The following is a 24,459-nucleotide window of genomic DNA, read 5'->3' on the forward strand; positions in this document are numbered from 1 at the left end:
CTAAAGAAGAAACAATCGTCCTAAGGATGCAGAAATAGCACTAGGAAAAATTAGATAACGTGCATGATGAAAACTCATCAGATACAAAATAAAGGAAAATATCCATAACCTGAAGGAGCGCATCTACAAATCACCCACAACCGATATCACACTTAATGGTAAAAGATTGAATTTCTCCCTAAGAAATGAAAGCACAGAAATCTGCTCTTACCACTCCTACTATATTTTGGCAAGTGCAATAAGGAAAAAATCAAACTGGAAAGGAAGAAATAAAACTGAGCCTATCACCAATCTGATTAAACAACCCTATAGAATCTGCCAAGAGAGCTTCTAGAAATAAAAAATCGCTTTAGGATATAAGATACAAGATCTATCATACAACTGAAGAGAATCTAAAGAGAAGAAATAAGTACAGAAAAAATGCTCATTAGCCACTAAGGAAACTGGCTTGACCCCTCTTGCCGGCCAAGAACTAAAGGTTGCACCCAGAAAGCGAGGTGACCCGGCTTTGGAATTACTGCCTTGATTTTGTGCAGCGCAGGCTGTTTGGCGAAAGCATGGAGCTCATTGGCTCTGTGAAAAGTTCACCACAGCACAAGCTTGCCTCAGCATCCCAGTAGAGAGAAAGAACCTTGCAGCCACTTAGCATTGCTCTGAAGTCAACAAAGGTACAAGTCTCACACGTTTCCTGCCTGCACCATCTGATGGCGCCACTGTTTTAATAACTATTGGTAGGGGAGTTAAGGTTGACACTGAGAAAAATTCTGCTCCAGAAGTTCCTGGGTTATTATTTGAGTTCTACCCAGGCGCGCAACAACTTGCCTTCCCGCTGCTGGCTCAAAGGGCGATGGAGCAGGAGCCAATCAGTGACAAAGAGGCGGGCCGTATGAACTGTCCAATCACGTGAGCCATGGGAGGCGGGTTCTTCCGGTGTCACGGTGTGAAAGTGTCTGCAGTGTATTGTCGAGAGCCTTCCAACTTGCTGGGCCGCCTTCTGTGATTTCTGTTGGATGCGTAGGAAAGACTCTGGGAGACCCGGAAGCCCTCATCATGGTGATGTTGTGGGATCGAAGATGGGATGGGATGGAATCGGGACAGGGTCTGAAAAGAAGTGGCCAGAACCAACTCCGGGGAACTTCCAGCCCCCTGCTTAGCTCCAGACCCTAAGGTTCTCCCAGTGTTTGGTGCTTTTCTCCCTTTTTCCCTGTGCGGTGTTAGGGTTGGCTCTAGGTTCCCTGCATCCTGTCCCCACCGTGACACTGCCAGCCCACAATGATGTGTGGGAGGCCCCAGGCACAGCATCAGCAACACCAATCTGGGGAAGGCGGGGAAAGCATTAGGTTGAGGGAACCCTGATTCAGGTATGGGTTGGAGCTGGGTGCAGCTGCGATGTGCCAGGTCTCTGATCTCAGCCTTTTTAGCAGCAGACCTGGAGGGTCTGGCGTTTATAAATGTCAGTGATGCAAAATCTCATACCCATAACTCATCTTGGACTTCCCTACCTTTTTATATTCAGAATGAATTACTGAATTTCCAACATTTACCCTGTTGCCAAAATCATAATAGGAGTTGCTATGAGAATCCAAAGAAAAGTTTAATATTGCAGGCGATGTGACTCAGAGGCAGAGTTCTTGCTAAGCATGCAGTGAAATTTTGCGTTCCATACTCAGCAGCCCCCAAAATTATCTCAATTAATTTCTATTAGACCTCTACTCAGAGTGATAAAGAACAGAGCTCAAGATCCTTAACATTGTGGAATGAACTCATGAACAAAAGATGTTAAAGAGTATTTTTAATGGAAATAAGAATAAGTCCCTGATTCCTTGGAAGTATCCTGAGTGAATGGCATGTGGCTGCTCAATCCAGAGACAATTATAGTAATCAGAGCATAGTCATGGCTTAAATTTTGAATGGTCACCTGTGATAAATGACCATTTGGAACTCAGTCTCTTAAGCCCTTTTTTCTACCTTGTAAGTTGTATAAAAAACTGGGGTTTTAAAGGAAAACTTTTTAATGTACACTTTAAATTCCTGGAAAATCCAAAGCTTAGTAGGGAAGGCACCTCCCTGTAGCAGGGACAGGTTACATTCCATGTTGCGTGAGGAAGTTGATTCTTAGTTCTACCTGTAATTCACTATTCTTACATTAATTCTTACCAATATGGCTTCTCGACATTATCTCAGACCATTTTCCCTAGCTAGGTGCCTTACTCATAAGGTAACTAATACAATTAGACTATTCAAATGAGGCCTGTAAGAGTTTAGAATGCTGAGAAAAATGTAAGGGATGTTTATGGATTACCAAGGGAGATGGGGGTCACGCTAAAGATAACGTTCTGAAAGGGCTGCCTGTTAAAGCCGAATTCAGAAACAAACTGAACTAGGGTGTCTACATGGACATGGTCCTGTGATATTGGTAGTAATGGAAAGGGAAAGTGGGCTCTCATTGCTGAAATAAATGCTGTAGTTCTGAGACTGTTTGTACATATTGTTTTAAATTTAAGATGTTGATTGAAATGGACTTTGTGTAAAACAAGCATTGAAATAGAGGTAAATCCCCGTATTTACCATCTATAGGCACATGAAAGAATAGGAATGAAAGGGTTTTTAAGGGAGGGGTAAAGGGGAGTAAAAAGGAAATGAGAGAGCAAGGTTTCTTGGAGGTCAGTGAAACCAGCATCTACAACTACAAAGGTCAGATTATTCTTAGAGTTATAATAATTGAAGGGTTGTGTGCTGCCTTGGCCTGAGAATGGATCAGAGGTCACAGGACTAAAGAAAGGAGGAAAACTTAGTAACAGAGATGATAAATATATCTTCTGTTGTTATTGATCAGTTCACCTAATTATTTGTGAGGCAAAATTGGAAATTAGAAAACTGGAATTGTATGTTTAAAAATAGGATGAGTATGATCATTGAAGTAAAATGAGAAGGGTTTTCTCATGGACACACACAGAAGATTTCAAGGTGTGTTTGATGTTTTTTATTGCACAAGGACTGAACTCTGCCATGCCACACCTCCCCAGACCCATTTAAAAAAATTTTTTTTGAGACCTGGTCTTAAAAACTTGACCAGACTGGGGAGGACTTTTGGTGTTGTCTCCACCTGTTTGACTGTTGAAAGGACAGGAGTGTGTCATTTTGCCAGTTCAATATTGGGGTTCTCTGTGGCTTACCAAGATGCCAGTGGTTGAGTACAGTAAACATCAATAAGGCATAGTGGTGCACACCTTTAATCCCAACCACTTGGGAGACTGAGGCAGTAGTACTGCAACATCAAGACCAGCCTGGACAATTGAACAAGATGCTATTCCAGTCTGAAATAAATATTTTGAGATATGCCTCCAGTCTAACTCATCTAAAAGACATGAGACCGAGTTAAATCTTTAGTACTAAAAAAAAAATTATTAGGTAGAAATTTTTCAGTTTTGTAGTTTACTTTTCTCATCCAGGTTGTATGGTACACTACTTGCTCATGATGGTAGAAAGCAGCAATGAATCACTGCTCTGTCAGCAACTGGTGTCAAGGTTGAATAGCCAATGATTTACAGTGTAGTATATTTTATAAAGTTCATGAGCTAGTATTCTATTATGAACTTTTTTGTGAAACATACATAAATCAAGGCAAGTGTGTTGAGCAGGTTTAAAAGATCCAAGGCTTGACAGTGATATATGATTGATTGGCTGTGTTCTGATATTCTGTGCTTTTTTTTTGACAGTCTTGCTTTGCAGTTCAGGCTAGCCTTGAACTCATAGCAATCTGGACTCTGCCTCCTGAGTTCTGGGATTACATGCATGTGCCACCATGCCTGGCTTTGCATTTTCAATACATTTTATTTTCAACTTCCTTTCGGTTGATCATATTTTTCCTTTCAAACTCAAGTAATATCTGTAGACTTACTCCCTCAACTCTTCAAAAGTCCTTTTAGAATATGATGTTCATCAGATTGTTTTCGATGTGTGAATGCTATAGTCATCAATTTCCCCAGAGCAATCCAACCAGGAAGATAGTATGAGAGCCGTGTTGAACAGGGAAGACTATGCGAGGGTATGTTTTTTTGGTTTGTATGCGTGTTGGTGTGTCTGGCTTTTTTGTTACTGTTTTGGTATTATAAAGAGGTCCCCCACTCTGATTGTACTCTGGCTTACATTACTTTTAGAAGCAGATGGGATCCAACTTTTCAGTGAAAACGCAGGGCTGTGCAGTTTGAATGTAACACCAAGTTCCTGCAAAGCTAAAGGGAAAACACTCCATTCCTAGTTTTAACTTACGCTGATTCTGAGAGCCCTTTAGCTGCTTTAACTTCGGGTCAACATCTGGCTTTCTATACTGGGTTGTTCATTCCTATAACCCCACTTCCTCTGCCATTCCCTTAGTGGGCTGAAAGCAGTTCTGTCCAGCACTGTGCTTCCTAGTCCATTTCCCCTTTGTAATGGTTTGTATCTTTCTGGGGACGGAGACCATGAGCCTTTTGTTATGTATCCCATAAGTGACAAGAGACTAGACTCCCTGAAATCCCCTTAAGTGTCTCCTGGGTTCCCCAAACTGTTAAGGACAGAGCTTTACAATTTTGTAATTTTATTTCTGAAGATTTAGTCAATTCTAGATTTTATTTATTTCAATTTTTGAAACAGGGTCTCACTATATACTTTAGGCTGGCCTCAAACTCGTAGCAATCCTTCTGCCTCAGCCTCCCAAGCATTGGGATTACAGGTGTACACCCCCATACCTGGCCTATATTTTCTTATATGTATTTTTCCCCATGTTTTACTATCATATTTTATATATTTTCCATCTACCTGAATGTTTGTGATGCAAATATCAGATTCACTTTGCCTATAAAATGAGCAATTTACTACCATAAAGAAGTAAAAAATTAAATTTTACTATTGGTTTGTTTTGCCAGCCTTTGCAAATCTCAGTTTGTTTAAAGCAAGTATATTTATAAATTTAGTGTGTTTACAGGTTGCTGTTTCAGGCTTGAGTGACTGAAACTATATAGCATATTCCGAATAGTGGGAAAGGGCATCCCTCTTTCCATTACTCGTTTTTTTTTTTTTTTTTAATTTTACTTAAAGACTAAACAAAACAGAAAATGGGTAGAAATAATACATACTTTAAAGAAATAAACAGTAAGAAATCACTAGTTGATGATTATAAATTGCCCTCTTTGATAAATATAACACTTTAATTTGTTTCTCCGAAAGAATTCTGATAGATGTTAAATGTAGTTATTTTACTGGTGTTATACATATAGTTGCATTAAGTATATAATTTTAAAAATTCCTAGCATAATTCGTCATCAAATCTGAGTCTGTACATTACTTTCCTGACATTCAGATCATCTTCTCCAATTTAATTTTATGTCTGATTTTCCCCCCTTTGGAGATGTTGACTTTTAAATAATTTATTGATTGAATAGACAATAATTTTAAAACAATTTTTAAACGTGGTGGATGGTGGATCATTTCTAGGTGTGAATAATGTCCTTGCTTTACAGTGGTAAGTGAGGAAGCATTTTCATTATCAAAACAACATATTGGTAAGAGACTAAGTGAGAAACCAGATGGGAGCAACTAGTTGATTCCTTTCAATGCAGTTTTCACATGTATTTGCATTTTAAACAAGTTCAGCCCTCTTATTTAAGTATATTTTTGACAGTGGGGTTTTCCCCCTAAAATATTCATTATTGCTACAAGATATAGGGACAGCCCTGCACTTTGATTCTATTAATTAACAATTTGTTTTCTCTTTTCACTGATAATGAGCTAAACATTGGTTCTTAAACAAGATTTTAGACTTCTCTGTTGTTTTTGTCTGTACTGACCTTGATATCAACGTATTGAGCACAGTATTTACTTATAATTTGTGTTCAGATTCTGTATTTTGTAGCTTCGTTGTATTGGGATAGTTTTAATGAGTGTTGAAATTGTGAGACACACTATCACCTTTTCCTGTTGATCTTGGCATTGGGAACATAGTTTTTCTGTTACTGTTTTCAAATTTTACGTCTTGATTCTTTCATCACTCATGCATAGATATTTTATCTTTAATTTCAATCTTCTTGTTGTTTTTTTGTCTGTCTTGCCTATATGTCCTGTAGTAACACAGGAATTTTTGTTTCAAGAGACAGAATACTGGAGACAGTATCCTGGACTTACTATTATTTCAGACTTTAAAATAATTCATGTACTGCATTTCCGTTCATTGTAACGTTTGCTAGTTTTAAGGAACATGTACTTTATATTTAATCATATTATTTTCTTCCTTAAAGCCTTTAAAAAATAACAAAAATAGCCTTTCAAAAATACTTATGCCGAGTCAAATAATCATATCAGTTCATTTTTCTGTGGTAAGTTTTACTATAGTTTTATGATGCTGAGCCATTCTTTGCCAGATAAAACACTATTCTCATAGATTCATTTTTTTTTTCCTTTGTGAGGTACTCAGATTAAACCTGCATCGTGTACACTAGGGACCCATGCTACCATTCAGCTACATGCAAACATTAGAAACTGCTTTCTTATACATCCTTATATTTTGCTAGGTAAAGTTCTATCCTGGATTTGAACATTTGCATACATATGTGTAATGGGCCATGTATGCCTTTTCTTACGCACATATCTGGATTTAGATAAGAGACTGTATTATCCTGGGACATAAGTTGCAGAGGCTTCTTTCTTCTTCTTTGATTACAAACGTTTGAAACTATGCCCAGCTGAGTATACCATAGTGATACAGTGGTCATATCTGTATATATATATAAGGAATATATTCATCCTAAGAAATTGGTACATATACAGACAGCATCTTGATCAATGTCAGAAAAGTTTCAATGAGTCTCTTGAAAATGCACTGGAAGATGAGTTTATGAAGGAAAGTTTTTTTATTGTCACTTTGATTGCTTGCCAACTTGTTTCATTCTCCACATCTGCCTCTTCTGTTGCCAAATTTGTAAGTTTATACATTTCTGAGAATTTTTTCCACCACCTAAAATTCACTAAGTGAAAATTATGTTATACATTTCATTTGTTTATAATATCCTGTTTTACAAAGGGGCAGTGCTATACATCTGTAATGCCACCATCCAGGGATCAACTCTTGACTGCCAGCATGGGTCACATGATGAGATGCTCAGAAACTAATTTATCCATTATCCTTATATTTTTTCTTATGTTGCTTGTTGTTCCATCTTGATTATCTATTCATATATATGAATATGAAAAAATATTTTTTGTTAGTTTTTTTGAGACAGGGTCTCATTATGGAGCCCAGGCTACCTTGAACTTCTGGCAGTTCTCCTGCCTCAGCCCTGCCTCCCCCAAGTCCTGGATTACAGGCATGTGCCACCATACCTGGCTTCTTTTCCAATATATTGATTTATATTTCATAAATTATTCAGTATGTTTTTGATACATTTTGCTAAACATATTTCTTTAAACATCGACATTGTATCCTGAAATCATTTCTTAATTCTATATCTTGCTAAATTTATTTCATGAATTTGTACTGAATTTTTTAATGTATTTTACAGCTGGGCATGATGATTCATGTTTGAAATCCTAGCACTTGGGACAAAGAGGCATGAGGGTGAGTACCAGTAGCCTGGGCCACCTATTAAGTTCAAGGCCAGCCTTGCACTACATAGTGACACTCCGTCTAAATAATGAAAAACATATATTTTGCATCAAAAAGAACATGAGTAAGCTCGTAATGTAGTTTAGTGGTAAACTGCATACTGAGTGTGACTGAGCTCCATTATTTCATCCTTCCAGTGAGAAATGAAAACAAATTGGAACTGTGAAAGTATTCCTTCCCTAATATTTGTAGTACTTATCTATTATAATCTACATACTATTTATCCTATGTAATTGAAGAAAAAAGTTTTTATGTCCCACAGAATTTTGAAAATGTCTGTTTTAGGAAAACATTTATTAATACACAATGTAAGAATATCTAAAACCTATTGTCTAAGTATTTCTAAATGCATTAGAATTAACAGTTTTTAATTACATTTCTAATGGATAGTAAATTTGCCACCAAAACCATCTATATCAGTATATTGATTGAGGTAAGTCTATTTCTGTCTGAAGATGAGCTGTTTACTACTTGAATTTCAGGGAAACTTTGAAAGATTTTTGCAATTCTATGCTAGTTTCATACCATACAATCTCCTGCTAAATTACCCATTCTGACCTTTAAATTGTCATCCCCTTGCTTTAGTCTCCCAAGAAGCTAAGTTTACACATGTATAGCAGTATTCTCATCTCCCTTCATTTTTTATTCAATAAAAAATAAGATATCTAAATTAAGTGCTGAATATACAGATTAAAAATACATCAAAGATTTGAAGTAGTGAATGAAATCATGAATAGTCTCAGATAATACATTTTGAATTAAATACCCAAATCAAATATGTGTTTCCTAGAATATGTTCACTGTAAGTATTATACTTTGATGTCCCACGCCTGTTTGCAGTACTCAAAATGCCTGTCTTTCCTTGCAGTCATTATTAACAACACCCAGTTAATTGTTCAGCTTCATCTTAAGAACTTAATGTAACAATATATTGGTCTCACTTTTAGCTTTCACTACAGTGAATGTTGAGACTATTAGAACTGAATAGATGAGGAAGAAAAGTGGAATGCCTAGCAAATTGGTAATAGCATAGACTTATTAATTGCTGTTTGGTGTTTGGTTAAATTTCAACATTTTGTCTTCAGTCTGTCTGGGATCTCAACAGATATACACCCATGCTTGTTGAGAAATACGGAACCTTGTCTCAGGTTATTCTTTTTGGCTTCTTGGAATTGTGCTCAATGTTGAAATCAATGGCTCGAAAGATGTTCTTGTTGTTTACCCTTTGCTAGACTCAATTCTTGTCATGGGCAATTCCTACTATTTGTCTGCTTATCTGACTATGTGTTATAGTCTGCACGTTGCTTCTGTGATAGCGTCTGCCTTGTGGCTTTATCTTGGGATGTTTTTGGCTGTAGCAGTTACATAAAAGATACTAGATTTTTATGTTGGCTTCTATGAGTCTAATGTTTTCCAAATTTTCCCTCCTGAAGGGGATCCATACAGAGACAAAGTCCCACTCATTGTGCATGTGGTCACATCAGTTGTTTAATCTTCATTGTCCTTTCCTTTGTCTTCATTTTATCTGCAATCTTCAGGATTTCTTGTGCTAAAGAGCAGCAATTTGGTTTCTCTGTGGGAATCGTTTACCTCACTGTGTTTGGCCAGCTTGCTGGCCTTTCTTCTGTCAGTTATTTCCAGGTGCAAATCTAAAATGTCTCAGAGGACGCTGTAGAATCTGACATAGAAAGTCAACAATCTGTCACTTTTATCTTTAGGGACAAGGATCAGAACAAGAAGGTGGCAGCCTGTTCTATCAAACTCACTGAGAAGTTTTGTGATGTGATATAGTAAATAGATTCACCTTGGACTTCGTATTTTTTCCTTTTCATCTGTCAGCCTTCTCTAGTTCCCACCCACTCTCCCCCATCACATTGGTTTTTTCTTTTTATTTTCTTTTTTCATTCTTTTTCCTTCCTTTCTCTGTCGCTTCCCTTTTTTATTTTCTCCACTTTTATTTCTGCTTACATCCATTTATTGCTCTTATAGACTTCTTTATTTACCTTTTTCTCAAATATTCCCCTTTCCTGCCTTTCTCCCTTCATTTATTATTAGCTGCACTGTAAAGAGTTCTCCAAATTCTCTGCACATTTATTATTAAGGAGGAATTATTTTATGCCAGCTTTACTAGAATAATTTACTTACTGTTAGATTCATTTACTTACAATATACAGTCAACAGCCTAGTTCACTTAAAATATTTTATTAGCTTCTAAAGGAACCCTGCCTGCTTCTTTCTATTTCCCCAAGCCATATGAACTGCTAACCTTCTGTGAACTCCGTGTATTTTCATAATCAGGCCATCTTGTAGAAGTGAATAAATACGGTTTCTGTGTGTTGTCTTTTTTGCATGATATTTCCAAGATGGATTTATGTTGTAGCATTTATCAAAAAATATTTCCTTTTATGAACGAGTTATATGGAAAGCTCACATTTTTGATTATTCATCAATTTGGAAGCATTTCAGTTGTTTCTACCTTTTGACTTTTATGATTGCTAAGTTTTAAATGTCATTGTAAAGTACATGGTAACCTGTTAACTCTGCCAGGTTCATATTTCATGTCATCAAAGAATGGAACAGAAGATGCAAAAGGCAAATTAGAAAATTTATGAAAAGAAAAGCTCCTGAGAGCAAAAGGGAACATGAAAATGGGTGAAACTGAAGCTCCAAGGTTTTTTATACAGCAAAATTGAATTATCTAATAGTTTTCTATAGAGTAACATTTCTATAGAATACTTTGGGCTGAGCTAAAATCAACCTATTGGGTTATAAGTACAATTGCTTAGCTAGTATTTTTCTAGTTCTAAAACAAGGCATACGGCAATATTCATCAGAAGGAACTATTAAATTTAGTTTATATGTAACTACAAAGAAGAAGAAAGGCATTTCTGACAGCAGTAGAAGTAAGGGTCAGTGTGTTCTGGTCATCCACCTGCTTGTTTGTTACATTATTTGGGCTAACCTGAGCAGATGGACTAGTTAACAATACGACTTGGAACTGTCACTTATTTGTGGTGAGTTTTCTGGGCCTAGCTGTCAGGTCTCCATCTTGCAACCTGGTTTCTATCACCTCAGCCCTCAACTACAGACTCACTTCTCATATCAGAAGTGGCTCTATCCTGGACCTTGTCCCTTTCCAACTGACTATCAATCTCTACCTAATTTAACTATATGGGATATAAACATTCATGAACGTATGTTAGTGTGAACTTAGGTCTTCATATAACTCTACTGTATATAACTAAGAGGCTAATTAATGAATAATGTGAAAACAATGGTTATATTCCAATTGTTCCCTTCAAAATTTATGAAAAACATTAATTTCCAGGGGTCCAGACAAATAGGTGAACATTCAGTGGTATACCTTATAGGTGAAAACATTATCTGAGTAAATCTAGACAGCTGAGTTACCTAGGAGGCAGTTAGAAGGAGAGAAGGTTTTCTGTTTTCTGAGTCCCTATGAATGAATACTGACGTGAAACACCTAGTGAGAGGAGAGCATGTCCTCTACTCTTAGACTCTCTCCATGTGGTGCCCTGTCAGGTCTGTCAGCAAGAAGGTCATTATCAGATTTAAGTTTCCCACCTTAGCCCAACCTCTGAGCCAAAGTAAACCTTTTGGTTATTTAATGAACATGAAATATTTTGTTTGGACTGAAAAATACTCAGAAACTGTCAGGTATTTGCTGTGCAACATGAGTATCCATCTTGTTTTCTCAGTAACTGTGAGTTTTCTTCACATTCTTGGCAACGGTTGTTACTGTATGTCTTTCTGACTGTAGTATACTTACTGGCATTTTATTTTGATACAACAAATTGTGTCATGATTACTGACAAGCATGGTTTTAATAGCTATAGATACATGAATTATTTCATCTAAAGAAGGTTGGAAATTTCATTCTATTTTTAAGATGAAGAGACAGTCATGAGATGACATTGGTTAACTGTTTTCTTTCTTTTTTACTTAGAAAGACAAAATGCATAAAATAACCTGTCAAAATCTGAAAAGAGTGAAGATAAGAAGTATAGATTACCACAGGGGACTGATTGAAGAAGCCAGTGTTCTCTAAAGCTGGGAAGGCATGAATGTGAACAAAAGTGAAATTTGGGTCAGCAACTATGCACTGACTCAGCATTGCAAATATTCTATTTTTAAAGTATGGGGGAAACACCAGTGTGAGACAGTGGAAGACAGGCCTTGGTGAGACTGGTTTAACTGGCTCTCATGATTCTGTGAGGCAAAGTAAAGCTCTTTTCTTTATAATATACTGAATCTGAACATCTGTGCTTAGAAAAAGAAACAGAATGTGTATCACCTTTTTGTTATCATATGCTTGAATACACAGTGCCTTGTTTTTATAATAAGAAATTTATGTTCCAAAAAAATGAGTTGACTGCAGGTGAAGTAATTACTTGCAGAGCACTTGGCTGGGATATGCAAGGATCTCAGTTCAACAGTGTTGGACAAAAATTAAGAAAAAATAAAAAGAACTGAATTGAAACTGTATTAAAATGAAACCAGAATTTAAAATAGATATCTGGTGTGAAAGCAACATACATTTATTCCAATGGAACTGTCAGTGAGCTTTCAATTGCAGCAAAAGCTACCACTTTCTAATGAGAACAGACAGATTGTGGCTTATTGCTGGAGGTTTTAATCCTGGTCAACATCTTTTATTGCCTTTAGTATTGTAGCAAGGCAGAACACCATTACAGAGGGCCATGGTGAGGAACCCTGGCCACCCCTGATTTTACCAGGCAGCGGGGAAAAAGAGATTGGTAAGTAAGAATGAAATGTATAATTCTAGAGCATACTCCTAGTGATCTTGTTCCTCTAAAAAAAAAAAAAAAAATCAGTAAATTAAACTCCTGAAGAGGTCAAAATCATCATGTTACTCAGCACCTTGAAACAAATTACCTTGTAAAAAAGCCTGTAGAACATGGCACTTAGAGGACCTTTTATTTCATAATATTGTAGGAATGCACAATAGTGTGGCTTACTATACAACAGTATTATTTAGTCGCAGAAAGGATACCCTGCCTTTCCTAACAACATGAATTCACCTTAAGGTCACTAAATAAAATATTTAGAAGAGTTTTTGTAGTTCTTTAGAAATTCTGCCTTCTTGAACCTATTTTTTTTTTCACTTGTGAAGACTGGACTGCTGATGTAGGCTCTACTTTGAAGATTTTAATATTCTGGCCATTTTATATAAGTAGATATTTGAACATTGTCTCTGTCTGTAGTGTTGACATGGAATTTCCTAAGTAATCCATAAATACAGAAATCAAACTCAATTCTTTTTATGTATAAACAATATTCTTTTTTGAGTAGCTTATACTTTTAGGTATTCATCAATTGATGGACATGTCACTGGTTTCTTCCTCTTAGATTTGATGAATACTAAGCTGTAAATAGTCATGTACAAGGTTTTTGTGGACTTTATCTTCACCGCTTTTCTGTATATACCTAGGATAGAAAATATATTGGGTAATTCAGACTCTGTGATGATTGTAGATGAATTGTTATATTCAAAACTCATGATGATGTGAAATCTTCAGAAAGATACACCAAAAAAATAGCAACTCTGAGTAAATATGTACACCTGAAGAACTTAGGAGGCAATTAGGAAGAAAGAAGTTTGCTTTCTGGTGTCTCCTTATTAAATGCTAGGAGAGAAAGAGACAGACTAAAGAACACACACTTATTCTCAGTCTCTCCTCACATGATGCCCTGTGATTTCAGGATTCTTATCACCCACAAGGCCATTACTAGTTATTACTTTACCTTGTCCAAAAATTGAGCCAGAGTAAACTTCTTTTTTTTTTATTCTGAAGTGTTGTTTAGAAGCCATAGTGGACTTAAAAAAAAAAAAAAGTGTTCCATTATGGTAGAAATGTGCAGTCACTGTATTAAAATGACTTAATTTTTATTTTCAATATCTGATTTTGTGTTTTATCCAACTCATTATCAACTGTTGTTACTATGTTCTCGACTATAGTATTTTTTGTTGCATTTTATTATACTACAACAAAATATTTGATAATGACTAGTGGCAAACATGTTTGTAAGAAATCCAATATATGAATTCTTTCATCCTAAGAAAAACATTTTTTCAATTTTTAATATAAGAAAGCAACCATGATGATGTTCATTTACTATTTTTTCTTTGTTTCTTAATTTGTAAGAAAGTGAGTAGTGTACAAAATAACCTGTTATTAAATTTGAGTTGGGTAACTATCAGGTGATTCATTGAAGAATCTAATATATTCCAAGACTTGAGAAAGTCATAGATGGAAACAAGACTTAAATACAGGTTGACACCTGTATTTAACATGATTTAGTGCTGTAAATAACAGTTGATAGTATGAAGGGAAAACACTAGTGAAGACCTGAGCAGAGTCCTGGTGAATCTGGGCTTGATGCCAAGAAAACCTGCATCTTTATTATTGACTGAATCTGAACAATTTTATTTGGGGAAAATAAATGGACTTTGCATGAAAAAGTTTTTAGTAGATGCATAAAAATGTATGAAGATTCATGTTTTAATATTAGCGTGTTTACTGTCAAGAAGATGGTAGAGTGTTAAGCAGCAGCCAGGTCAGCCTCTCCAAATCTAGGAGTCCAGACACTGGAGTTTAACAACTTGAAGAAGAGAAGAAGGTGGGAGGTGGATCCCTAAAACCCAGGAAAGTTCTGAAGGGTGAATTGTAGCCGACAGGGAGAACAAGGTAGTGGACCTCAGAGCAGAAGAGGAGATGGTCAATGTACTTTCTCCCTGACTCCTAGCTCCTGGGAAAACTGTGCATTGTCCCTGACTCCCAGGTCAGTGTGAGAAGGGCCTTGAACCTATAGAGGTGCAGTGATGGTGTGGGACTCTGGAGACCTTCAGGGAGAAACATACCAGTGGAATGCAGTAGTGGGCACAGTAGGTTTCCCTGGCTGGCGAGTGACTCCATTTCAAATGTCCTGGGAGAGAGCTGATTGACTGGATGCCATTTTGGGGTGGTGCCAAGTAAAACTGGTACTCAGAATAGCTGTGGGTTGGCACCTTCTCAGACCTAGTGGTACCTGGTTGAGACACAACCCTGGTAGACACTCAGGGTGGGGGAGCCAAGATCAAGCTGGCAAGAAACATCCATAGTGTTGTGGGCTGAGCAACTCAGGTGACAGTCGCACAGCCAGAGACAGGATCAGCCTGAGCTTCTGTGGAACTGAACAAGCACCCCACCCTATTCCTACTGAAGGCTGGTTATGATTATATGGCACCTTACCCCAATACTACTATAGGCTAGCTGGGACTACACAGAATGAATCTGGGTTCTGTCTACCTCCTTTGTCCACCAGAGACAGCAGAGACACTCTTAAGTGGGCACTACCACAAAACGGTAGACCTCAGCAGAGAACCACAAGGTTCAAATCACAAAGAATCTCTTTTTTGTTAATTTGTTGGTTTTGTCGTTGTTGCTTTTTTCCCTTTATGTATTGGTTTTTCATGAATGTGAACATGAGTTTAGTTTTTTGATCTTATTTTTTCATGAATGTGAACATGAATTTTAGTTTTGTTTTTAAAATTAATTTTATTGTGTATTGCTATAGCATGATATCTTTGATCTTTAGTGAAGATACTTTAGTTGGTCTTTTTATTGTTGTATAGTAGCTGCTAGATTATATGTTCTTTGGTAGCTTCCTTAATTAATTGTTATAACTCACCACTTTACCCTTAATGCTGGCTTGAGTTAAATGTAATTCAAGCCTGTAATTTCACAAGCCTGAAAAATATTTAAAAATTTAGTTAAAGTGAGACTAAGAAGAGCTTTATTACAAATGTCTATTGACCTAATGTCTTATGAGGTAAACTTGTAACATAGAAAATCTTGTCTGACCTGGTTGTGAAACAAAAATTAGGTGAAGAGCATTATCTAGTGTCATGGGAAGAGTATTCCTGAGTATATTCAGGACATTTATACATCACATCCATTTTTCATTTTTTTAGTGTTACTGTTTAGTTTTGATACCAAGACTCTAATGTATAAGTTGGGATTTGAACTTGATGCTGCTGCCTCAGCCTCTGATAGTAGTATGAGTACAGGTATGGGACAGAGCCCCATTATGGTGGGAGATTTATAATCATTTCTGTTTACAAGATATAATGTAAGGTTAAATTAAACATCTGGAGATGGGTTACAGGACAGCAGCCAGTCATCAGCTAGGAGAACTGAATAACGCTCTTGCACTGGCTGCTTGCAAACCTGCCTAAAAAGCAATTGTGGAGGGTATTTGTGGTTCCCACAAAATTGCAGGGCGAACAATTACTAGGTTCTAAGGAAAAGAATGTGTGAATGACTAAGGTTGTGAAATCCAAACTGCAACTCCGCGGAGTTATACTGTGTCCTGGGAGTACTCAGAAAGTTTCATATGCAGTTGATTGACTCAAACCTGTTGTCCCCTCATTTGAGTCAATCGACTTAATACCCTCATCCATGACTGTCATCCATGCCCAGGCCCAATGACTCTCCCACTTTGGTGACTTCCTAAGTTCATCATGTGTGATTTTCTATGAATAATGTTCTTTTAGTTTCCTCCCTTGAAATTTTCAATAAATGATTACTCTAGAAATTGCCAAGAGAAATATTTTCATCATTTGTTTGTTGTTGTTTTCCATCTTACAGTGTTCACAGTTGCTGATATGTGAATCGCGGGCAAAGTGCTTTCTCCATCCATTCCATTAATTATGTGGTTCAGGATTTTTCAAGTTTTCTAGAAAAAAATTTCATTTATCTCCAGGTACTTCTGGAGCATGGTGTGTTCTCTAGACAATAGCAAGAAGTCAGTGGTCTGCAGATTTTGATAAACTCCAAGAAACAGGAAGTGGGTATAAAGTGTATCAGTTTATCTTCATTTTGCATATGTCTACTTCCTTATTGTGTTCTTCCATACTTCCATTTCTTAAAGATTTTCTCAAAAAAGATTTGGTTTTTGTTTTCTATTTGGTGTTTTGAGTTAGTTACGTTGCAGTCATGCTTTTGAGATTTATATTCATTGATCTTTACTCCTGTCTGTACAAAATTTTTATACTATATACACCACAAATATTTTTTGTTATTGTCACAATTTTCATATATTCCTATTTATCCTTCTAATTCTGATGGTTAGCTGATTTTCTCCTGAAGAGACACTTTTTTCACATCTAAAAGTTATTTCAGTATGAATTCTCAAGACATTCAAGTTTATCTTTCCCATTTCATGATGTAACTTAATTATTGTACATAAAGAATATGCAGTCCAGGTTTCCAAGTACATACCTGTTTATCCCTGAACATAAATAGAACAGATTGTGATTTCCTCCAGAGCCACATAGCTTCAGCTCTCTCATAAGTCAATATTCTATGTATTTGTGGACATTGAAGACTATCTTCCTTTCCTGAGAAGTATTTGTCACTCTCTCTAATAATAGTAGAGCTTCACAAAAGGTGAAATCTGAATGTCTTCCATGTATCTTATGTAAGCTATCAACCTTCTTGCTTAAAAGGTATTGAATATTGTTAATTTTTATTATACTGTACAGTTATAAATGTTTTATCAAATTGAAGGTTTCATTCATGACAGTTTTTTGAAGTTATCCTTTTGGGGGGGAATTGAGGCAGGATTTCACTTTGTATTTCAGATTGGTCTTAAAGTTACTGTGTTTCAGGCTGGCCTCAAGCTCCATGGCAGTACTCTTGCATCGGCCTCCCAAGTGCTGAGATTATAGGCATGCACCACAGCAAGTTTTCCTTTCGTGCCTAATTCCTTTGTGATACATTGGTTTTCAATGCATATAATACTTTTTATTTGTCCCCCTCATTACATTCCCATGTCACCCTAGAATTTATTACTAAGTACAAGGTGAACATTTGGTGACACTGAGCTATAGGATAAAATACCATGCTTACCTATTGTGAAAGTTCATAGACTTGTTCCAGTAAAACTTTTCCCATTAACATTTTAATTATTGTTCATAAACCTTTTAATTTTTTAATGAAACCAAATTCAAATTTCAAGATGCTGCCTAAGTAAAACAAAAAAAAGAAAGACTCAATCCATAAAAAATAAAACATGAAAAGAGGTATTACCTGTGGTCTATCAAAACCATGCATTAGATATTCATTTGCCTTCGTGTTTTGTGGGTGGTAATCCTGTAGATTCCTTCCATAAGCTCTGCTCTAGAGGCAGTGCTCAGGTACCCCAGTAGTGACCCGACAGAAGAACCAGTGTTTCTATTCTGTTGTTGCTTTAGGAATACATGGCAATCTAGCATCAGAATTGTTGCCTGAAAAAATGTGTACACACATGAATTTGATGACTAAGGCACAGAATCAATATTTGAAGAATTCAGTCACAATTCAGCTTTTTTCTTTTGTTTCCTTTTCTTGAGATGGGGTCTCACTGTGCAGTTCAGGCTGGCCTTGAATTCACTGTGTAGCCCATACCACCCTCAAACTCATGGCAGTCCTCCTGCCTCAGCCTCCTGAGTGCTGGGATTATAGACATGCACCACCACACCTGTCTTTCATTTCAATTTTTTATAAGAGAGGTAGACATATCCCAGGCTGTGAGTATCAACCTTCCTTCAAGAAATACATGTTTGATCATTTAGGAGACTGTGACCTTGGAGGATGTGACTGTGCACTTTACCATAGAGGAGTGGGCTTTGCTGAATCCATCCCAAAAGAAGCTCTACCGACATGTGATGAAAGAAACTTTTAGGAACATGGCCACTATAAGTAAGAATGATAATACTTTCTCATTTACCCAATCAGAGAACATTGTCGTTCATCAGTACAATTTCATTAGAATATGAAAACATTTTGGATGTTATCTTGTGCCTGGTTACATTATACCATGAATCTAATTGGAATCTATTCATTTTTATGTAATAATACAGTGTCTCCTTCTGTTTCTATGTAATTCAGGAAGTGTCTTGGATAACCAGGAAGTTGAAGAAGAATACAAAAATTTCCAGAGAAATCTAAGGTAATTTGCACTGAGAAGGAAAAGGAATATTCAAGGTTCAGTGTGAGAACAGAAATATCACAACCAAGGAAACATAACCATGTTCAAATTTATTTACTCTCACAAATATTCTCCAAAGTTGTATATAGTTTTAGTGTGTGTAATCTGACAAGTGAATACAGAAATATTTCAATATGAAACTGAGTCCTGGTGTCATACTATCAAGTGACACTATCTGCCATATAAGAAAAGTTATTTCATGATCACCATAAAAATGTATGAAATTGCGCTTAATATTATGTATAGGTATATATGAAAAAATGAATTTTGAGGCCCATCTTCAGCAATCTATGTTTACATGTGGACGAGATACTCAATATCTAAAAATATTGCTAACATTGATACAGTATTCAAAGTATATATGAATAATTTGTGTTGTAACAGCAAGTGTTTCCAAGTCATCCTCTAGAGAATTGAGTTCATTCAAGTTTCAAAATTCTTAGGAGCTACCTTCATCATTGTTGTTGGAATGTTAAGTGTAGCCAGTATGATAACCAGAATATAGACACCTCAAAAACTACACATAGAAGTTTCATTTGATCCTGGAATACCTCTCCTGGGAATAGTCCCAAAGAGTTAAAGTCATCACATTATATTGCTACATGCATAAATATACTCAAAGCAGGACAATATATAACAGCTAAGCCTTGAATCAGCCTAGATGTTTATCATTGGATAAGTAAAGAAAGATTTTGATATGCTCAGCCTGATTTTTTACATTCCCAGCACTCTGGGAAGCTGATTCAAGAGGTTGAGAGGTTAAAGCTTAGCCCGAGCAACTTAATCATCAGTGAGAATCTCTGAAAAAAAACAAAAAAATGGAAGTGTGATTCAGTGTTAAGATCCATGTTTAATTCTCATCATTGAAAATAAAAAGAAAATTGCTATATCATCAACCATAGATATAAATGATACCATGTCAGTTGCCAAAATAAATGAATGGGTCTTCATCCTGCAATATTAAGTTAAATAAGTAAGGCACAGAATATGAAAGGTCACATGCTTTCTCTTACATGAGAAACCAAAAATATAAGTTAAAGAGTAAAATAAATGAGGCAATTTAAAAAGGAAAGCCTGACTTTCTGGAGTTGGGGAAGACAAACATGAAGAGTGAGGAAAGTAAGGAGAGAAAAGGTATCAAGGTGATGAGTATGTGATAGACATGTGTGCCAATTGCCTAAAATCAAACTAATCTTTCTGTGTTCCAAAATACACCAATTTAAAAATTCCCAAATGAATACACTCTTAGTTAGGACTATTTTGATACTATCCTCTAGGGCATTCTGTTAATTGTCAGAATTTTTTAGGAGACATCAAACCAAAACTCATGTTAAATCATTAATATGGAGACCCATTTTATTGAAAGGTTTTTTTGTTGTTTTATCTTATTTTGTTTTGTCTTTTTAAAGAAATGAAGAAGTTAAGAAATGTTATCAAAATAAATATTGGAATCAATATGAAGAACTATTCCTTTGGACTCCAGATGTTAATGTGGACATGAAACGAGCTGGTTTAAAACCAGCTGAAGGCCTTGCTTGTGGAAAACCTCTGATTGGGCACTTGTCACTAAATGAGCCGGTTAGAGCTCACACTGTACTGAAGACATCTGAGTGTTCAGGATCAGAAGAGAAGCTTACTAAGTGTAATAAACATGGAAGAACTTGCAGTGATTTCCATTCCTTTCAGAAAGATGCAAGGACAAATACTGGAGAGAAACCCTCTAAATATGATCAGTGTGGGAAATCCTACTCTGATCTTAGTGAAGTAACTCACCTTAGAAAGAAGACCTTTGTATATGAGAAAAATTTTAAAACCTCCAGCACACTTAGTGATGTTCAGATTCATGAAGAAAATCACAATGGGGGGAAACCATATGTATGTAAACAGTGTGGGAAAGCTTTTAGTACAAAACGTTACCATAAAATACATGAAAGTACTCACACTGGGGAGAAACCCTGTGTATGTAAGCAGTGTGGGAAAGCTTTTAGTACACAAAGTCATTGTAAAATGCATGAAAGAATTCACGTTGGAGAGAAACCCTACATATGTAAGCAATGTGGAAAAGCTTTCAGGACACATAGTTATTGTCAAAAACATGAAAGAACTCACACTGGGGAGAAACCTTATGTTTGTAAACAATGTGGGAAAGCTTTTAGTACACAAAGTTATTGTAAAATACACGAAAGAACTCACACTGGGGAGAAACCCTATGTATGTAAACAATGTGGAAAAGCTTTCAGTAAGCATGATATTTGTAAAATACATGAAAGAATTCACACAGGGGAGAGACCTTATGTATGTAAGCAATGTGGAAAAGCTTTTAGTACACAAAGTTACTGTAAAATTCATGAAAGAACTCACACTGGGGAGAAACCTTATGTTTGTAAGCAGTGTGGAAAAGCTTTTAGTACCCAAGGTCATTGTAGAATACATGAAAGAATTCATATTGGGGAGAAACCATACGTATGTAAGCAGTGTGGGAAAACATTCAGCACACAGAGTTATCATAAAAAACATGAAAGAACGCACACTGGGGAGAAACCCTACGTTTGTAAGCAATGTGGGAAAGCTTTTAGTACACAGGGTTATTGTAAAATACATGAAAGAATTCACACTGGGGAGAAACCCTATGTATGTAAACAATGTGGAAAAGCCTTTAGTAAGCATGATACTTGTAAAATACATGAAAGAATTCACACTGGGGAGAAACCCTATGTATGCAAACACTGTGGCAAAGCTTTCATCATGCGTGGTGCCTGTCAAATACATGAAAGAACTCACACTGGGGAGAAACCTTATGTGTGTAAACAGTGTGGGAAAGCTTTTAGCATGCGTGGTGCTTGCCAAAGACATGAAAGTACTCACACTGGGGAGAAACCCTATGTATGCAAGCAGTGTGGGAAAGCTTTTAGTACACAAGGTTATTGTAAAATACATGAAAAAACTCACACTGGGGAGAAACCTTATGTATGTAAGCAATGTGGGAAAGCTTTCAGTAAGCATGATAACTGTAAAATACATGAAAGAACTCACACTGGAGAGAAACCCTACATATGTAAGCAATGTGGGAAAGCTTTCAGCAGGCATACTTACTGTCAAATACATGAAAGAACTCACACTGGGGAAAAACCCTATGTGTGTAAGCAATGTGGAAAAGCTTTCAGCACATACAGCGATTGTCAAAGACATGAAAGAACTCACACAGGGGAGAAACCCTATGTATGTAAGCAATGTGGAAAAGCTTTCAGTGCACATGGTGCTTGTCAAAGACATGAAAGAACTCATTGGGGAGAGACCCTATGAATGTAAGCAATGTGGAAGCTTTTAGCACAGCTGGCGATTATAAAAGACATGAAAGCACACACAGTTGGCATTAATTCTATATATGAAAGGTGAAAAGGCTTTCACCATTCCTGGTGTTTGCCAAAGATATAAAAAAAGTTGACAAAAGGAAGAAGCCATATGTATGTAAGCACTGTGGGAATTACATATTATACATGAAGTCACACTGGGGAGGAAAAAAAAAATATATATATGCGCTTATTTTGAAAACCCTGTGATAAGTTCTTACATAGTAGAGACCTGTACGAATAATCAACTTTTTAAGTTTTTCAGTGTTTCTATAAAATTCCCAGAAAATACAATCCCAGATAGAAATACCCTAAAGTATGTACATTATGTGTTTTTCAGTAAGTCACATAACTATCTGGACTATGTTTTCTTTTTTTGGTACTGGGGATCAAACTCATGATCTCCCACTTGCCAGGCAGGCACTTTTGTCACTGAGCTAAATCCCCAGCCTCAACATCTGAATTATGTATCTGCAGCATTTAATATAAAAATACTGAGCTGACATAATTAGGTATTGGGCATTTTTATGTGTCTGAGCTTAATAAAAGTGTTTTAGTTAAGCATGATGAATTGAAATTATTTTTTACTTTCAAGTAAAGTTCATATTTATGTAGTTTTTGTTTCATCCTCACAATTGGGAGGTATATGTCACTAAAAACAAAATTTTGTTAACTTTTTGATAAGATTTTATCACTACCCTTGTTTTACATTTTTGGTGTGTATACTCTGTATTCTGTGTAACAAAAGATATTTTTAGATTTGATGCCATATTTATATTAAGGTATATATTTTCAGAGACTTCTGAGCATGTTTTTGACAAAGTTGATTTGTTTTCACATGGCTTGTAGAATAGCATGTTATGTTTCTCATATCATGCATGACAAGATGCCTACTTGTATCTCAACATTCTATAGTATATCATGTACATAATTTTGCCTATTTTCTTTCATATTAGGGCCAATATTATAATTTAAATAAAATTTTGTTTTCTTACCATCAGTTGTCCTTTTCTTGTTTATATTCCAATGACTTTTAATTTGTTGGTAATTTTTCCACCATACATACCAAAAATAATCTAAACTTCTGTGAGTTTCTGATTGCTATAAATCAGCAGAACCATAATTTGTTTCCAATTGGATATCATGAATTATAATAATTTCTCCAAATTATAAATGATGGTATGATTTATCAAGAATAACACTTTTAAAGAAATTTTTGTCAATAGTGAAGTTGTTTCGGAGAGAACAATTGCTGTTGATGTATGTTGTAGTCAGGGGTTGTGCACAGAGAACAATTAGATCAAGACAGGAGTTGATAATATTATTTTTGTAATGGTCACCGGGAGTTAACACAGGAACATGCAGGAAATCTATCTGCAACACCAAAGACAGATTTTTTGTCAAGAGCCTAAACCCCACAGCAATGTCCCACATGAGTCCAGATAAAAATCCAGAGCTCAGGACAATACCTCCCACGAGTCCAACTGGAAATCCAGAGCCCACAAGAAGGACTCACGCTAGTCTCTTTTATGGATCTGTGCCGGGAAGACCCAAGGGTCAGCGGTGGAAGCTAGAAAGTCTATGCCAGCAGGATGAAGGAACTGTGATAGTAGGATGAGGGTTCTACGCTGGAGCCAAGAAATCACACAACAAAGACCAGGGCTATCCTGAAAGGCACCACAGCCATCCTCAGCGACAGGGAGGCCCCGAGCTCCTCCGATGACAAGCATAGTCAGGTACACACCAGGAAGCAGTGTGACGAGCTTATCTTGGAGACCAAGCAACACGTCTTCCCCTCCGGAGCCAGGAAGTAATGCTTGATGTGAGGACCAAGACTTCTCCAGGAGAACCAACAGCTCAGACAGCAACTCATAGGAGAACCCACAATGCTTCCTTATTGTCTCAACCCTCAACACCTCCCTTCTTCTCCACCTATTTATCCTGGCAGCTTTCCTCAGGTGGAGCATCTTCACTCAATGCCATGCTGATATAATCCAGCTGGCGTTAAGTTGACCACCAGTTCTTAATCCATAACAATGTAATTAAGCAAATGGCATTTTTCCTTGATGCTGTGATGCCATTCTCTTTGTTAATCATATTTTTTGAAATGGGCTCTCATGGTGTAGTTCAGGCTGATCTCAAACTCATGGCAATCTTCCTGCTTCAGCTTCCTAAGTGCTGGAAATACAGGCATGCACCACCATGTCTGGCTATCACTATTCTTGTCTAACAGGTTGAAACATGGCATGAAAGAAAACCTAAGTCATGGCAGATACCAGCTTGGTAAAAAATGAAATTTAATAAATTATTCAGCTTGTGTTTTATCAATTTTAGAGCTCAATTTATACAGTACCACTTTTCATTATTCCAAAGGAGTATTGTCTAATGTTTGAAATATATGAGAGGTGCCTTCAA

General features: G+C 36.5%; 1 pseudogene; it reads left to right on the top strand.

Annotated features, from left to right (window-relative positions):
* The first annotated feature begins 919 nt into the window (after positions 1–919).
* On the top strand, positions 920–23,041 carry LOC100723729 (zinc finger protein 14-like; annotated as a pseudogene).
* The last annotated feature ends 1,418 nt before the right edge of the window (positions 23,042–24,459 follow it).

The sequence above is a fragment of the Cavia porcellus genome, unplaced genomic scaffold (assembly GCF_034190915.1).
Source record: "Cavia porcellus strain 051 isolate PalLab524CR breed Dunkin Hartley unplaced genomic scaffold, mCavPor4.1 scaffold_2, whole genome shotgun sequence".
Classification (NCBI taxonomy): domain Eukaryota; kingdom Metazoa; phylum Chordata; class Mammalia; order Rodentia; family Caviidae; genus Cavia; species Cavia porcellus.